The 20262-nt window shown below is 29.1% G+C and overlaps 1 non-coding gene across 1 annotated transcript; it reads right to left on the bottom strand.

Annotated features, from left to right (window-relative positions):
- Positions 1 to 1759: 1759 nt before the first annotated feature.
- TRNAT-UGU (transfer RNA threonine (anticodon UGU)) lies at positions 1760 to 1832 on the bottom strand. Its single transcript has one exon. It is a non-coding gene; the product is annotated as a tRNA-Thr (tRNA).
- Between the last annotated feature and the right edge of the window lie 18430 nt (positions 1833 to 20262).

Genomic DNA, 20262 nt, shown 5'->3' with positions numbered 1-20262 from the left:
GTTAAAAATAATCCAACTTTAATATTAATAAACAGTATCAACTGTACTGTTTCTAACTTTTTTAATAAGTGCTTGAGTATAAATATTTATTCGATGACTGATATTTCAAAGTAAAAGTCACATATTCACTGTCCTTTTTTGTTTGTCTCAAAGGTTTCGATTATCACTTTGTTTAATTAAATATATTTTCTGAAAGATGTGATGCTCTTTAAAAACAATTATAGCCTTACACTGATAATTTTTCAGTAAGCAAATTTTATTCTTAAAAATATCTGTACAAAATATATTTCATTTATAATCATAAATTTTGCTTTAATTAAACCATAAAAAAAATATTATAAATATGAGTATAAAAAATCAATGTGAAATTAAACTATATGCATACAAAATATTCGCCATAAGGTATATAAGAAAATTTAAGCACGTTTTGCGGTGCTTCTTATTCAAGGGTACGCTACTGGTTTCGGTTGTTTTTAGGGTAGGTTTGGCTCTGGGGAGGGCGTCATTGTTTTGGCAATTGGAAAATGGCGCCGTGACGCCCTAATTGCCGATACAGGGCGTCGCATACGCTTAATCCCTTATAAAGCGAACGGTCGATTTAGTGACGTCAAATTTATGAGGGCGATTTGTTATCGAAAATATTGGATTGTTTGTGTGTCGGCGTTTGGGATATATTATATATATATATACTATATAAATGATTAACGCATTTATAATTAATATTGAATAATATGTTATAGGTGTAAGGGTGAGTGTTATTAATGAGTTATTTTAATTGTGAATATTGCTTATCAATATATAAAATATTACATACTTATTTTTTTAAATACAGCATTACAAATTGTATATATAATAGCTACTAAATATATGTATATCATGTTCAAAATATAGTTTTTACATAAATATTTTGCGATTATTTTAAAATGCATTTGTAACATAAATATTTTTTTTACTAAGATTACCCATTAACTCTGAGCCTATAAACGAGTCAATTGATATTAAAATCTTATAAAATTTTTTTGATAACCATTTTATAATTAAAAAAATAGATGCTTATATACATCGCTTACAAAATTAAATAGTTACTTATCATAAATAAGTACAGTAACAATTGACTGCTTTCTATTTTATAAATAATTATTTGTGTCACTTATTCTTATTTCGAATTGACAATTCGATGTTGTCATTGAATTTGATAATATCATTGCAATATAAAAAAATAAATTAACAATCAAATATGCATTTAAAACATCAGTTGCTTGGATTCCTTATGGAAGTAATGGCAATGTATTATATTAATTTAATGCTAAGATATTTTTTTAAGTGAATTTTTAAAAATATATTTAGAAATGCTCCCAAATTTTATTTTACAAGTTATAGTTACTAAAACAAAAAAAAATATACATTAATAATTTAAAGTATACTTAATATTTTAATTTGTAACTTATTGGCAAATAATATTTTATATTTATTTTGAGTGCTAAAATTTCGTTAAGACTAATTCTGCTTTTATATTTGGTAGGTGAGATGTACAATAATATTTCCTGTTACCAATAAATATTTTAAAGCACACATCTTAAAAATATTGTATTAAAAAAAAATTATAATGGATTTATTAATGCATGATGAGAATCAGTATGTTTGTTAATTATTTAAATCTGAAATATTGGACGTTTGCATATTTTTTTCTTGAATATTATATAGTAACATGTCAGTTATTGAACTATGATAATAAATTTATTTATTAAAAAAAATCCTTTGCCTCCAGAGAGAATTGAACTCTCGACCCCTGGTTTACAAGACCAGTGCTCTAACCACTGAGCTATGGAGGCGCTTGGCTACTTCGTTCCGCAAATTCGTGACTTTGTTTCTCGATAAACATATTCATGCTAATACATAAAAAATCGTTTCTTTATCTTATCAGCATGTGTATACAGACCTTAAACAGTGTGATAAAATAACAACAATAAAAATATTGTCGTGATTCATTTTAGTATTTTTTTTAAATGCAATTATATTATTTTAACAGAATGCATTATTAATATCTCACTAATTTAATAAATGCTTAGTAATTAATAATAATAAAAATGTGTACTACAATGATCCATGTTAGGGCCATTAATACTATAATACATATATGTACTTTCGACTAAATAAGAAACATTATTTCTAATTTATTGTTTCAAGTTTAAGAAATATAATATTTTTTTTAAATAATATAAGTATAAAATATATAAGTTGTAGTATATGGTATATATATACAAATATTTATTTACTGCTTATGATGATTATATTATTTGTACATTAAAATAAAAATGTATTAGCTAGATATTCTATAGTTAGGCTTAACTTTTAAACAAGCATTAGTTAATATATCGAATAAAAAATAATTTTTGTCTCAAAATAATAATATTTGCAAGAAATAATCAACCTATTCATAAAAAAATAATATTTAAAGGTTTTATTTTCAACACCTATACAGGTAATAAAACTCTTCAAAGCCTAATCCAACTTTATTTCCAGTTAAAATGACATTGCTTAAGCTTAGGGCATGGCTTCCATATAATTGGTATTCCAAAGTCTAATCACTAATTTGAGATTAGTAGTTCTAATTGAATATAAAATAATAAAAGTTTATTTTATTAAAATGATAATATCAGTACTAACATTTTAAATTTAAAGATATCCAATGTCACAAAATGCAAATTGTAAATAAAACTGCAAAATCAACATGTTTTCATTATTATTTGTGAATACTGTTCCATACAATAAAATATAGACTAATATTATATATAGTACTTATACCATCGGTCGTTTTTTAAGTTATTTTTTTTTTATAATAAAACTATAATATTTGATACAGTTAAACTCGGTAATTTGTGTATTCATATACATATGAATTTATTATTTCATTAGCTTTACTTGAACAAACATAGATACATTAAAAAACAATGTTTGTTTAAGAGTTTAAAGTAAACCATCATAAATATATAAATATAATCATCAGTTAAAAACAGAATTAAAAATGCTTTTTGGTACATTTTAGTTTCTTTTTGTAGGAACCAGCAGTAATCTAGCACCATACTAGCATTTCATTTTTCTTGAAAACGGTTTTTATAATAGCCATATCTTGATAGAATCTTACACCCGATTCGTCAATTACTGCCCCCAGATTTTCCGGAAAAATTTTAAGATGCAAATGGATTATATGAATTTCAAGTGACATTCTTGCAGCCGTTTTATGGCAACAGCCTCATAAATATTTCACTAAATCAGCACAGTAATGGTCTTTATTATTACCTAAAAAGTCTTTCAATACAGCTCTAAATTACTGAGAGACAGCTAACTAAACACTAGTAAGGTGGTTTTTGAACTCCCTGTACTGTAGTGTTTCGCGTATTTGTGGACCAGCAAAAATACGTTCTTTTAACTTTGTTACTGAAATTTTTGCAAATTATGTCATAATATATTGATAACCAGTGTTATTTTTTGTTTAAAATTTTCACAAAAAAATTCATAAGAGCAAGCTTTATGAGTAAAGGTGCTTAGAAAGATTTCTCTGAATTTACAAGTGACTTAAATTAAATAAAGTCTTTTCCAGGTACAAATTCTGTTCTCTGGAGCCATTATATGATTTTATAATGTTCATGTGTTGCTCTGCTATCATATACATACAAGAAGCAGCAATACTTCATAAATCCTCTTTCAAAACCTAGCTGTAAGGCAGTAACTTTCAAGTCTCCACAAACATTCCATTGGAAATCATTTTATTTTATCATATTCATCAGAAGAGACATACTATCGTAAGTTTCTTTTATATTGAAATGAGCTATTTGAATCTATATTTTTTTTTATTACCATTGTTGATAAAAACTACTTTTAGATGAATATAGGAACAGACGCTAATCACCTGTATCATAATCTTCGTACATTTCTTGCAATAATCTACGTATATCCTTGCAATAACTTATCGTTATATACATTAGGTTTTCATTTATTTTTCTAAAATAAGAAATCCTAGTTTCTGTTGAAAGTAAATTGCATATTTACAGTCGTGAGCCAAGTAATTCAGCTCATAAGTTAGGATTCCTTACCAAATCGTTAAGCTCACTTTGTTAAATTAAATGCGGTTTCTCTTCGTCGTCATAACTTTCATCGCTCGATGATGATGACAGTTTCTTTGAAATATAAGCAATAGGTTCTTCGTGAAAAATAATATCTTCTATATTGAATGGTATGTCAGAGCTATGTAAAACTGGTTTTATGGCAGATCGAAGGATCGAAGATACGATTATTTTACTTAAGAATCTTGTGATGTTAGTAAGGTAGAATTAGAAATATTTTACATGATCTCTTGGTTCCCTCAATACCTTTGGAACACTAAATAACATCGATCGTACTTTTCCATGTAACAACTGAGTTTTACCTTACAAGATGTGCAACAAGCATGTGAAACCCATGATTTGTCTTGATCACCAATATGACACCCGAAGTAGTGTAAATATGCAGTTTTATTTTTTGGAGTTATATTATTTTTCTGTTTGCCAAATATATATGTTCCACATATGTAAAAAAAAGTGCAACTGCGGTCTTGCAGCGAACATTTTATTGACTTTACATATTATTTTGAGAGTTTTTAAGTGCTTTTTCTCATTAAAACTGATCGATCACGATGGATCTGTCAGTTGACAGCATTGTTGCTGTGTTGCAAAATTTTATTTGTTTTCGAATTTGATTTTACCTCTGAATCTTAAGATCAAGAATTGTTATGCAGTTTACAAAAAAAGTTGAAAAATATTGGTCAGTGTTATTATCCTTTCGTTACTATTATATATCTACCATTGTATAATTTTTATTTATACACGTGATTAACACGTATATTATCTATGTACTCAACAGTTCTTTATAACTTTGCCCTCGTCACATGTATGATTAGTCACAGCACTGATTGTATTTACAGAGACCTCACATTTTTCTGTAACCCATATGGTGTCTCTTCAGCTGGGCTGCACATCGCCCATTCAATTATCGTAGCAATTTTCGAACGTGCAACAGATCGACCCGAACCGGCGCTAAGTCATCTTTGAACAACACCCCAAAGGCCCTCAAACGTTTTATGCGCTACTGCCTCTGAATTTAATGTGTTTTACGAGCACCATAAGCGTTCAAACTTACATTATTCACGGTGCATCATCAGAAGCAAGAGAGAGTAGCAACGTGAAAGATTTTGTCGGCTAATGCATCGCTAGGTATTCAACCGTTATTATGCACTTGATAAACTTTGCTCGTTTGATGCACACCTGTGAACCACACATAATCCAAGTTTGATGATATAGTAATTAACACTGAATCTTCTTAAGCCTGAACGTATACATAAAATTTAAATTGTTACATACAATAAACTACATTGAATAGATATTGGACATTCTTCGCTGACAATATTCGTAGTACAGAAATATTTGCTCCAATTAAAGGAATTATAGAATATATTGAATGCAATTTGTACTAAATAAATTTCAACCGCCCCTTTCGATTAAAGTAAATTTTACGAATGACTGACTTAGTTCCACTAAATTTATGTGCATTTGTAGTTCATAAATTAAATAGAGTGCAGCTTTTACGCCCCAATATTTTTAATTAGTGAATGAATATTTAAGCAGAATAGTTATTTTGTACTCCTTTGCATATCACATTGAATACGACATATCTGCTTAATAGTTGTTAATGATACGCATATTTTAACACTTTCCTTACTTACGTACACTTACCACCAATTTACGGCATTCGAAATAGCGCTAGGGCACCATTATGCTATAACTCAACAAAACGAATACTTCTTCTACCCGAATAAAGATTAACCGCGTGTGTAAATGCAACGAGATAAGTGTGTGTCACGTTATTATATATCCACGGAAACCCGAGCCCCCATAACTAACGATTTCCTAAGACTTTCTCATGGCAGAAGTGCTTTCGCTACGGCTTTCCGCTAAACATATTTCCACGTAATTACCCTTTTGCCTTTGAAGGAAACGGCGAAATATTCAGCTTTATTATGGACCGTTGTTAGAAGTATACATACTATACACATATCCTTAGGATGCTTATTCCGAAACCACTTTTGTAAATTTAATACACAGCCATAACTTTGGCATAACAGCCTTTACGCACGGGCGAAATTTCTAGATTTTGGTTATATTATTATTATTATTAGTATCATTATATATGTGTGTATAAATACATTAACGCATAATGAACAGTAACGACGTTATTTACGACGCGAAACGAAAACAAACGGTATATTAATGAAGATGACTAAGTGTAATGTGTGTTGATCTTTGAATCCAGACGAAAGTTAATGTGACGTGTTTGTCTTGTATCCGTTTACCGGTTTATAGATCGAAGATTTGGCACCGAAATGTTTGCCACCAGTATTATCCGAATTTAATATAAATGACAATATTAGTATTGTTTAAGAAAATAGAGAAACTTATTCACATAAATAAGATATAAAATATGACCATAAAAATATATTAGACGTACGGGAAAGCTTTTTTAAATATTTTATTAATAAAAAAATGTCAATTGAATAATTTATGTTACCATCATTGTCTATCACATTTCGCAAACTATCTATTCTCAAGGGAAAAAATTCAGATAAGTGGTCTCCCACGGTGTTTTATTTTAAACCAAGAAACCTATTTTTTATTTAATGCTTAAAACGTCTTTTCGCGAGTCAATTTGCTTCTTTTTTATGATTAAGATGTGCATAAGTCCTTCCAATTGTAAATAGCGAGTGTTTCAGTTGATGAACCCGACAAGAGAAATGAAAGGAAAGTGTCATTTATTTCGTCTGAGTTCTCTCTGCTAACCTTAACCAATCATTGATGAATTGGGTGATAATAAAATACAACTTTTCGTGTAATTTATCTCTTTCATCTCTTGCTTATATTACATCTGAAAAACTGCCTAAAACATGCTTGTTGTGTGTTTCTGCAAAACGCATTTATACGTTTTTTAAACACGTGTAATGGCAATATAAAAATGTATATTGAAAGCTAACAATTTATTTTGCATTAAATCGCTAGTTCATTGTACTTTAAATTGTTTTTCTGTAACGAAAAAAAATAGTAATGTGTTAGTTTTTAGCGTTACTATATAATAAATTATGGTATAACATATACAAAGATATAATAATACTATACTGCCATTATCATATCGACTTGGTGTCCAAATGGCAAACATGACACCTCTATGCTCTCATTTGAATTCAAGATTTATAGTTTCCAAAAACCTGACTACTTTATCGTTTGAGCAAGTTGTAAAAACACAAATATAATAAACTGTACCACATTGCATTAATTGGATCTTTAAAATAAAGCACTAAGTTAGTGAAGTGGTATGAGAGCTTTTCTCTCGTTCAATACAACGGATGCTGCGAGATTGCTCGGATCGCTTTCAGTTTTATATTGTGTTTACTCGTCCTTTTAGTCTTCCAGCTCTATCTCTTAAATACGTTTGTTTCATTTTCCTCGGCTTGATGATTCCGGAATTTATGTCCCTCCCATCTTTTATATCCCTAGGGATCAATTAAAATCTTTGAATTGTTCCCTACCTTATTTGTTGGGTTTATTTATAAAACCAGCGCGATAGTAAAATGGTTAACGTAGCACACTTTTAAGGCTATTAAAAATTAAATTAAATATGTACACCATTTTGATGCGATATTTCTCCAAGGGTGGATTTATGAATGGTCTGAGCCTTCAATTCCGTAGTGCATTGCAGTGGGCGTTTAACGACTGCAAGCAGTGCGGAAGTGAAGGTGAATGATCAACAGTCTTCACAGCAATTGTCCACAGAAGGGAGAATAGGAAGATTCTCAAAATTGAGAGCAGCCGAAAGCAATAAATCAACGGATGAATATTAATTTCAAGTTTCGGAGGAGAAAGCGCACGTCACCCTCAGTTACCAAGCTCAATTTCCAAGCGTTTGTCATCTCTGCTCTGCAAAAATAAAGCAATGCAACAAACCCAACGACGAAGAAGAATGTCGCCGAATAGAGAAGATAAGAAAAATGAAGCCGGGCTCATAAATTTAAGGCGGATATCAAACATTTTTCAACGAATGCTCCCCAACGTCTGTTACCATAAATTCAACAATCAAGCTAGAAATTATATTACATTTATAACAAAAATAAAATGAACCTCAAGCGCATGTTGCTTGATCCCTGCGCGTGCAACATGAGTAGCTTTTACTATGGAAAGCACTTGGGATGGAGAATAAGAACAAAAACCAACAAACACCGGATTTTTACGTTCGAGCTATCTATGTGTTATACTCTTATATGGATAAATCGTAACTGGAGCTTGGGCTATGAAGTGAAATTTCAACATGAGATCATAAATTTGATATTAGTTTCTAGAAGAAAAATGAGTGCTTCACTAAACACGCCTTTATTGATCAAAGCGGGTTTTCTTTGAAAATTAACTTAGAAGCTATTGTCTGATCTATTTTTATCCCATATTAGCTATCAAGTAGGATACAAAATATTTGTTAAAATAAAATAATACAGACATTTAATATATATTACATAGATTTAATTTCGACTATGGTTTAATTAAAATTATTGAATAACTGTATATAATTGACTTCTAAAAGACATAATAAAAACTTAGCTTAGTGGCGGTACTGATTTTTTGGGCTTTCAATTGTCAGTGAGTTTAGCTGAACTTTCGTTATTTCCAGTTAAAAGGTTAGTGGTAAAGGTCTAATTAAAGGTTTTGAGAAAAGTAGTGAAAATAATTAAGTGTGGTTGTAATGCGAAATACGGCTATAGCTGGCGGAAATATATGTGATAGAAAATAATTCTGGACAGTTAATGAACGCCTTTTAAAAAAATATTTGTTTTATGAACCCCACTAATTTTATGCAACTGTTTCGTATTGTGCAAACATCCTAACTAATCTTTTGAAACCATATTAAATAATTTATGAGATGAACAATAATTCAATTGGTTGCATAAGCCAGTCTTTTTTTTAAAAGCATGTTTTCTTCCATATTAAAAATTAGCAATTTTAAAATATGTTCCATAATAAGTCTCAGATATAGTTTTCTGACAAAGAACATTTGTTTGCAAGACTTATCATTATTACTAAAAATAACGTATGCTTTTAGAAAACTTTACTAATTAATAAAATAGATTTGACTATTTACAAAGCAAACTTACCTTAACATACAAATGAGCAATTTGTTGTATTTTTCTATATTTTTCAAGTAGAAATCTAGCTTTTGTAGTGAAAATATTTATAAATTTTATTATGCCAAATTGTTCACAATTAAGATAAATTAAAAAATCGATATTTTTGTGTATGTTTCAATTAGGTAACAGATATATTTTTTTCTGTTTGTCAGTTTTAACCAATATTCAGTTCTATGACTCATTTGTAAATTTTTAAATAATTGCGATAAGTTATCCGTTGGTAAAAATCGAGTAATACTATAAATGTACTTACAAGATAAAACTGCAATGAGTAATTGTAAAATATGCTAAAAATAAATAAATGTTGGAAACTCATATATTATGATAAATTGTATATGCAGTCTTATATCTGACAAAAAACCGTTACTGATCTAAGTACTGATTAACCCGTTAAATGGACTAATCAATACGAAACTAAATTATTTTAGATTGAGAGAGAGTATGAGAGTAAAATTAAAAATGTGAACTAAGATTGTTATGAATGTGTCGAAAGATATGCCAAAATATGTCTCTAGGTAACTGTGCAAAACCCAGAAGGTCAAGTAATTTAGGGGCGCTTCATATATTTCAGAATGGAAGGTACTACTTCATCGACGGAACAGTAAAGGTCGTGAAATATAAACAGTATTGTTTTTTTTATTAATTTGTTCAATAGAGTAAAGATAATCTAAAATAAATAAAATAAAATTAGTATTTAATTTTAATAATTTGCATTATAAGGAAAAATGTAGGAAAAGTATATTGGACTCGCCCACTTTTTTAATATTATTAATTCTATAATTGGTAGAATATATTTTTCAAATAAGCAATTATTTGTCTTAATCTAAGCATTTGCACTGTGATTTATAACCCTTGAAATAAAAATAAACAGTGCTATTAAAAGTAAGTGTTTCTTTGCAGTTAACAGACAATTTACTTAGGTATTTAATAAATTTAAAAAAATATTATTTTTTTATTTGTTAACTTAGTATATTTAAATCGTTGTGGTCTTTCTGGTTTTAGGTTTTTTATATTTATTTATTTTATATTTTACTCAAACGTTCAGAAATTAGTTTCATATATTTAGAAATCAAGATTTTATTGTCAAAGTGCATTTTGCGATTGATGAACACAGATATGAATAAAAGCAAGAACCTAATATTTATCAGCATTTGAAATTGTTTTGGCATTAAACATTACTGCTATTACTGTTTTAAGACATTTTAAAAAACTTGGGACTGTCAAAAAGCTCGATACTCTTGCACTCTATCAGTTGAGCGTACTTTTGCTTGAAATTCATTAATTTAGCTTGATGATAACGCAACTTCCTAAATACAGTGGCGTAGCTAGGGTATGTGCCGCCCAGGGCAATCCTTAAAATTGCCGCCCCCTCCCCCATACATTTTTTCCAGGGTCATAAAATCAGCATTTCTTAAAATAATACATTGGTTATTCGTAGATTTATATATGTTTTAGTACATTCAGGGTTAAGAACCACACTAGACGATCCCATCGCGAATATGCCGCCCCCAAGCAAGTGCCGCCTGGGGCGGCCCGCCCCCCAATAGCTTGAGATCAAAAGTGATTCAATACAATAATGTTCAAACAAAAATATCATGGTCCCAGTGAATTGAGTTGAGGTTCCAAATAATATCATTTAGTGTTTCTTGTAGAATTGGAAGGAATCTTGTACTATGCATAAGCTACAGGCCGCTACAAATTATTGATTCTACTAAGTACTAAAAAAAACAGGCAACGGGAAGAGACTAATTTTAACTAATATAATAAAATAATAATTGTGTTTTACATTGAATCGTTTCTATGGAGACGAAAAATATTTTTTAACTTCCATGGGATGTTTTAGTTTATCTGCAATATATAATATTTATATAGACTACTTTTCAATAAATCAGGAAAGCTTTCATAATTAGGTAAAAATGATAAATTTAAACTTTTCCGAAAAATCACCTAAATCAGTATTTAAATTTAAAAAATCCGAATAATTGATTAAAATAGCATAGATTTAATTTATATAACCCATTTAAAATTAACATATGTTAATTCTAAAGATCAGAAAAACAATTTATATTTATTTTTTTATATATATTAAATATCATTAAATTATTGAACACAAATACATTGCCACTTAAATTATAATGAAAATGCTCTTTTGAAAAAAAGTAAAACTTAAAGTTTCCATTTCAGCGTATTTTTATACTCCTATATAAATTCAATGTGTAGCTAGATAATTTCCGGTTCATCCATGATGAATGGAAGTGGGTCGAGGAGCCGGGAGAAGAAATTGTATAGAAGTGTCATTGTATGTAACTATCTGAGATCTGTATCGGAAAACTATAAAAGGGAACAAAAAATGGGTTTTCAGATGATACCTGTCGCATGACCACTGAGAGCGTGAAAGGGAACGGTAGTATTATTTATTTCGTATAAATTACATTTAATATATACATAATACGCGTAGGCGTAAATAATACATAATAATTTAGCGTGACGTATGTAACCTAAATTAAATGCTATAAAAAACTGCTTACTATAACAAATTATTTCAAGTCTAACAAGGGAGCGAAAGCGGAATTGAGAGTAGGAGTGAGAGTGAATAATGGTTTTCAATTTTGCCTTTTACGCGAGGAAGAATTGATAATGGATTTTTGGAGTTTATTTAGGATAGTGTTGGCAGTAGTGGTGGGAGGAGTGGTAACGGTATCGCTGAAGCTATGTATATAAAAATATTTGATAAATAATATGTCTCAGATTGTTTACATATATTTTCTGATAAAGCAAACCACGTTTCTTATTTTTTAATAAATAAAGCTAAGTATTACTATATATTTATATTATATATGTGATTTATATTGAAAATATAAAAGTGTACCTCTCAGTTACAGTGTCTCGCTTCGTACTGTTACCGTCAAAGGGTTTATGAAAGTGAAATCATATGTTTATAATGATTACAAATTTATTAATAAATCCCTTTCGGGTGTTCCTTAAAAGTAAAATATAGGCCTACTGCTTTTTACGTTGTTTATTAATAACTTAAATACAGCAGTTCAAAAATAATTATTTCTTATTTGACTTCTAACAAGTGTTATTTATTTCAATATTGTTGTGTGTATTAATTTTGAATATTAAAGTTCTTAAGTGTCTATTAAAAATAGTAGATAATTATGATGAATATAGTAAAAATAATAAAAGATGGAAAAGCATGTATCTAAAGATATATTTTTAATAATAATATTGTTGGAATTATAGGACCAACTCGAAATATTTATTAAACTATAATAGTTTAACAAAAATATTGTAGGTATTAGTAACATACGTTTGCAGTTTCACGCTGAAATTAAATGTTTAACTCATGGAAAAATCCTTTTCAGTGCATATTGAAAATTCTTCATTTGCAATTGTAATTAATTACTTAGTAAATAAATATTAATAAAATAAAAAACACATTTCTCCTATAAACATTATATTTAATTTATAAATATTTTTGTTATAAAAAATCTTTGATATATAAATATTGGAAAAATTGAACCTTTGTTAAAAATCGGATATTTTTAAAGAAATTAAACTATAATTTATTATCTGAATATAATGCTTATCCTGACTTGAAATTTTAACTAAGATGACCAATAGGGATTTAAATCCTTTTAATATTAATAAAAAGCATGTTACTGCTTTACAAAATAAAATTACTTTTGATCTAATTTTTATTACAATTACACAATAATGTAGCGTAGAAACTGTTGGCTGCTTTGTTGTATACTTGAATACTTTACCTGTAAACTTAACTTTGGTGTTACTCTATGAACAGATAGACACATTCATATATATGTTACAGTGATTGTTTCTTACATGTAAACATATTTTCACTAGCGTTTCAATGAAATCATTTTATTATCGAAATCATCCAATACATTTTTAAATACATATTTCTACTAGCAAAATTTAATTAACTAATAGGCACTATTAAAATTATATGCTGCTATAAAACGTAATTTGCCATTTGCTGTTTTAACTATACCAACTCCATAATAATTTGAAAGTACTGAAACTCTTCTGATCTAAAAGTTCTGAAACTTATTATAAATTTGAACTCCTATTTATTTTAAATATTGTAGTATTTTGTCAAACATGTGACCTATCATATTGAAATACGCGTTCCAGATCATATGTGAATAAATACAGTTTTATTGATCTATGCAAAAAATCCCATTGGCCAATATTTCATTGCAAATTTTAAATTTTTGTATAATATATTCCCGACGTGTCTACATAAAAGGAATACATTTGCTTTATTTTAAAAAATCTAACAGTACCTAGCAGTTTCCAGTTATTATTGGTTGTAACATAGAATTAACCGCGTAGTTTTTATGATAAGAATAGCTGGCGAAGTGAAAATCAAATCCTTCTTCTATTTATACATTTTTATTTTAAGTAAGACATATTTTTATTCATAAAAAAATCTTTTTCATTGGAAAATTATGCAATGCTAATTTTTTTCTGTTAACAACATAAAAATATGTTGTACTAGACGATATAATTAAAATATATTGACGAGTGTTTTTTTAACCCTTTAAACGCCAGCGAATTTTTAATCACCTGTTCTTTCTCTTTACGCGTCATTATCTCTTTTTATAAGTGAAGCTAATACAATAATATATGTTATTTGAGAAAAAATATGTAAGTAATTTGTTAACGTGTTTTAAAAAAATATTTTGTTAAAAAAAATATTCAGCAAGGGACTCACCGGTGAGTCGCTGGTGTTTTAAGTGATTAAATCAAACTTTATTTATATTCTTTTTTTTTAAGTAAATAAATATTATTGCTTTTTATTACCTCACATAATTAAGAGTACACAAAAAATTATGTAAATTTTTAAATAACATAATTTATTTAAAAATGCAATGAATGCAAATTTTGCGAGACAATCGAAATAATTTACATTGAAATACATCGGAATATATATTAATAATTGTAGGAAACTTTGATATTTATTTTAAGTATAAATAAATATAGCAAAAAATACTATACACTTTAACTGTGAATATACGAATTTGCTTTGCTTATAAATTATCATTTATTTTATACTCATACCTTAAACTAATTAATAATTATTATTATTTTAATTATATTATTGTATCAAATAATATAGTTTGCTTAAAAACAATAAAAGAAATAAAATGTTTAAAAATATGTTACTAAATTAATTTTTAGTACTAATAAAAATATTTAAAAAATAATTACTCGGAGCTGAACGAAAACCGTAAAAACTGATATTTATTCAGGAACCGAGCCGAGATATTTTTTTTAACTGAACCAGAACGAAAAAAATAGCGTTTCAATGCCCAGATTGTAATCCCTATAAGGGAGTTAAATCTGGAAAATGTAAGAACTGAAAGGTAGCTGGTTTTCGATCAACCATTTACGTATTTTTGTAAAGGCAATGCTTCATATTAATTAATAATATTTTTCCCTGCTATATTTGTCTTTTATATTGTTCATAAATCATATTGAAATGAGTTACGTGATATAAATAATTTGAAAACCATTGTAATAGACATGATCAAACATATTGTATTGATTGCTTAAACATTTTGAATTTAATATTTTATTTAATCATGATACTTAAATATAAGAAGTCTTATTATTTGTCAATTTTCCTAGTAGGTCATAAGAAAATTCATAAGGGTATCCGCCCGCCTAAAGTTTGCCATACACAACGCAATGAACTTACACCTCTTCCCACCCCCAGCCAAAAATAATCTGCTTACATCGTTAACGTAATTCGGCTGAACTGGCACGTACACGCGTTTATAAATTATGGACGCTCATTGTCGGCGCTAATAACGCTTTCCTGCCATTTTCCAAAAGCAGATGGCAATACCCAAGCGTGGCACACAATCGTGTTTCGCAAAACAAACATGGCGCGATGTTGTCGCCGGTGTGCGGTGTCTTTGGCGAATTCTCATCCAGCGGCCTTGTCCAAACAGGGCCGGATAAAGGGGAAAAGTTATAGTTGCTCGTGTCGTGTGAAAAGCCAGCGAAATTTGCTTTCGAATGCTCGAATAACTGCAAGTTGTGTAGTGTTGAAGCGAGCTCTGGAGCAGGTGCTTTAAATCTATTATTAGGACGACGCTCTGTTCGGTTCGTTATGGCGTGGTGTCCCATTTAACAAGGAGAGACACAAATACGTGCGATTTGCACATGTTGACTGTTTATTGTATTTAAACTTTTATTTTAATATTTTACTAAAAAATACAAGATATTGTGATTTTTAAAATTTTACTTTTATTCATTTTTAAAGACAATTGCAATTTATTGAGTTCATGTTTATTTCATAACTCGCTGTATTTTAATAACAATAAATTGAAGTTGCTTTCATTATTTAATTAGTGAAAAATATGTTTTTTCATATTGATACTGTTAAATAAATAAATAAAACTCGAAATAAATACTAGATTTTCACCAAGTAATACATATAAAAAAAAAAAATATATTATAAAGTGTAGATATAATTTACTATATATTGAGCAGTGACTATTTTCAGCTGCGAGCTTTAGAGTGTCTTAAATAGTCACGATCGTGTCCCTTATTCTTACACGTCGCATTCAAGACGTCAGAGCCTAACACAATAATATTTTTTGCGATTGCTACGAAGAGCTGGAAACATTTTTGTGTGATGGTGATTTCAAGTTTTGAGTCCAAATGGGCAAGACTTTATTGTCAAAATAGACGCCGAAGCAGCTAGTAATAGTTTATTTAAATTAGGTACAATTTACCACATTATAGTAATAGTGTCGTATCACGAATGTGGCTTTTGAAAGTTAGAAAGTCTTTGCTAGTGTGTTGAGTTATATTTGGACGTGCTGGTGAAGTAGCCTAGATTGTAGTTGTGATGCTTTCTGGGCGATTCGCTGATGTTTCTTGTGCCATTGCAGGTCTTCCTCAGTTTTCCTTAGATGCCTTTTACCTTCGTTGATCTGTCGATGTGACAAAGTGTTGCATCTTTTATATTATTATATTCTTTATTCGAAACAGCTCTGACGAATCACAGATGAGGATGTTGGTAGGGTAATTGCTAATTGAACAACAAGGTGGCCACTTTAAAGGTCGTTAATAAAATAGATAAATTACAATAGTGGTTTATGTGCATCCCTTACGCATAAAATAGTATTTCTTTCTTGGAGCTTACAAGTGATTAATAATTCTGGACGTAATCCGTAAAATCCTAGAAAATAATATGCAATTTTTAAGCACAAATTTCGCTCTTCTATTGATAAACCTTTTGTCAAAGTGAGTTGGTATTTTCTTTTTATAATATTTGAAATGATCTGCAAGGTAACGGTGCAACTTGTTGGAATCCACACAGTGTTAATACATTTTAAATGTTGTTTTTTAATATATATATATATAATGCTATAATTATTGTTTGTAGAATGATGTAAAGTGTCTATCATTTTTCATTTAAAAACCTGTCAAGTCATAATAAAAAATAAACATAATTTATTTGTTTATGCTAATATATCATTTTTATTTTTTTCTTTCAATGATCATATAGTGCGCTAGCACTCAAAGCATATCTAACAACATATTATTTATGATGATTAATTTTTGGCTTTTGGTCACCCCTATAAACTTTAAATGAATTTTATATTGTTAATATAAAGTACGGTCTTAGAGAGCTAGAGTCGTGTATCTCAGATTTTATTTCCGACTTTATATTTTTTTCACTAAAAACTCAATCGTTTTCTGATTTAAAGATCATCAGCAAAACTTAAGAATAGTTGCATTACTTTAGGAAAAATGTTATTCGGTTTTAGTGAGCCATCAACACGTCTTCGTACGCGTTATTAATCCTAACCTCTCATGCTTCTTGAAGTAGTGACAACATCTTTTAATCTAAAATTTAGGCTGACTTTTAAAAAGTGTTCGATAATTATTGCAATTAGTTGGACTTACTTGAATTAGTATGAAAGCTTTAGTTCTGACGAGTAATTCTTCTGTTCTGAAATAGCGCAAGAATTAAATTTGGGTCCATAGCTCTTCCTCTTTTTTGTTATTGAAAAACAAGCGGCAATTGCGACCTCAGAAAGTTTAAAATGTTCTGATCATCTGAAAGTGTTTTAAAATATTCGCACAAATGCGGATTCGCTGTCTTTATAAAATTATCGAAAGTCGGTATGTAGATAGTTGATGGACAAACGGGAACTTTACAGTATTTAAATTTTATTATATTTTCTTTTTCGATATATTATCCTAATTGTTTAGGCAAGAGATTTGTGAAACATAGGAAAATTATTTCATCATGAAAAAAAATTTTATTGGTTCAATTTAACAATATTAAAAATATATTAGTGTGTCATAACACTAAAATTTTTGTGATACATCCCAAGGCATGCAAAATAAAATAAAATAAAAATCAAGCACTTAACAACCGCTCAGTCAATTATTCACGTCACGTAGTTTTGCATTCACGTTTTGAATATTTGCGCGCAGCATTCGGCGTAATGGCCGCGAACAATCACACGGAAATCTGCCGCAAAGCCTGAAATATTCCGAGCGGACGGTGAAAGTAATGCGTCGGATTTGGACTGACAAAGCGACTCGTCCGATTCGGCACTTGGTATACCTACATACACAAATGGGCCCGTCCCGTCTGTCTGTCTATCTGTCTGTCATGACGGGACGCGCGTCCATTTCGCGGAAGCAATTTTAATGCTGCGGTACCACAAAAGACACCCACGCCCACAGAGAGAGAGATAGAGAGTACTTCAGTATATCTTCTATGTGCCTATGTATCCTCAGTTGTTGTAGGTATGAAGCATCACAATGGATGTTTCTGCGCGGGGATTAAGAACCGAGCTGCGGAAATTGCGCGGCGGTGGAGGAGCACTATAAATTTTATGACACTAATTAAAATCACCATTAATATGTACACAAAGTTTGGAAAGCGGCGGTCAGTGCGGCGTTGAATAAATTTATTTAAAGATCGCTAATAGATAAAACAGTAGATAACGTGCGCAATTTATGATGGTGAAAAGTTAATGATAATTGTAAATTGCTTCTGATTTTAGAGATAGGTTAGCCTATGTTGTTTATGATAATTTCATGGTAAAGTTTATTAAATGTAATCCTGTTTCATTTACATGTTTTACTATCACCAATCTATAGACACTTACAAAAGAGGTGATAAAATCTCTCGAAAGTATTACTTAAACGTTTGTTATCTCTTCTTGAAAACGGAACGTCGTACTAATTAAAAAAGTTTATATTAACCGTAAGATTGTTCATACACCAAACTGTCATTACTGTTTAAAGACTTGTGATGGTCTTAAGTATTTTGGGTTTTATTCATGTCAGAAGATTTAAACTTTCGGTATTAAATCACGTCGAGGTCACCACTTTCGGATTTTGGAGCCAAGTGGGACCTTGCAGCTAAAATATACGTATATATTTTATTCTATAAACATATAAAGAAAAAGTATATGCATCTATCCGACAGTAAAGTTAAAAAATGACAGGTTTAAAAGTCAGAATCATTGTTGGCGTGTCGAGTTGTATTATTGTCGACTGTGATTTCGCGGAGCAGCTGAGATTCTCTGTAATTAGGGTTTGGAAAACGTTTTGGACCCGACGGGTCCAGTCCCATAAAACCCGGACCCGTTGGTTCTGGGTCCAGTTTCTTTTCTATGCATTTTTTCCCTATAATATCTCATTAATAAAACAAGTGCATATCCAGTAAAAAAATTTTTTTACATAGATAATTTATTTTAAAGAAATTTGATATATTCCTCCTATACGTAATACATATTTTTTTTATTGGTAATAATATTTTTAGAAATATATAGAAAGTCATTAGAGTACATTAAGCTACAAAATTAAATTCAATAGAGTAGTAAACATATTTATAAATGTTAAATAATAACTATTCATTTTTACAAAAATAATGAATTTAGAAATATTTATAAAAATATACGTTTTTTTATAAAAAAAAAATCAATATTTTTAATTAAAAATATTTTTTCAAAAAGACTAGTGCATTTAATCTTGTGTCTGATAATCTCGTAGTACATAGTACAACAGTTATTCGAGACAGAAAAAGTTCTTTCTGAATTGGTCGACGTTGAATTTATTATCATTAAGGCTAACTATATTTTTTTATATATTCAGTCTTCTTTTCTGTATCTTAAAATAAGGCAAGTTTATTTTTGTTGTATGCAAATTTATCTTCTGAATTTGAGATGTTATTGTCTGGGTTTCTTTATATTCGATAAAACTCGATTTTTTTATATTTTATAACGTTAACATGTAAGCTTTTCTGGAATTGTATTATAAATAGAATCATCTACAATTTTAAATTAAGTAATTTACAAAATGCTCCTTAACATTACCATAAGAATATATTTTTTTTGAAAATATTCAAAAGCATTAAAACAATACATATAAAATTATTTAGCTCCGTTATGGAGATGAGCTTTGGTTAATTGATCACCGTTTTCTAGAAAGCTTGCCCCTGCGATAAATATTCTCATAATGAAAATTTCTACGAAGGCTTTGGTATTTACTTTAATGAGAATTTGAACATAATTTTGGTAAATATTTTTAATATGGCATCACAGATGCTGGGGTTTGTGACGCAAACTATTGAGCCACCTCAATCTATCATTTTAAAAAAAAGGGCAATATTGCTTAATAGTAAAAAGTAAAACTAATATATTTAAATATTGCAATACCGCCTTAACTGTCTGAAGAGCATAATTTAAGTATTGATGATAGTTCACGTTTAAAAATTCTCTATAGGCTATTTAAAATATTTCTTTTGGATTGTAGATTATGAATTTCTTTATATTAAATTAATATTTTAGTATTAATTATTTATATAAATATGAATCAAGTATTTTTAATTTATATAAAATGAATCGACTAGGTTCATATTAGAAGCTATGAAAATACATATATTTTATGTAAATATTATTAATATATATTACTTCAAACCGCATTTGTTAAACCAG

This window comes from Plectrocnemia conspersa, unplaced genomic scaffold (genome assembly GCF_051122295.1).
Source record: "Plectrocnemia conspersa isolate PC_06_02 unplaced genomic scaffold, ASM5112229v1 ptg000004l, whole genome shotgun sequence".
NCBI classification, from domain to species: Eukaryota; Metazoa; Arthropoda; class Insecta; order Trichoptera; family Polycentropodidae; genus Plectrocnemia; species Plectrocnemia conspersa.
The sequence above is the reverse complement of the archived record's forward strand: the minus strand, read 5'-3'. Positions and strand labels throughout refer to the sequence as shown.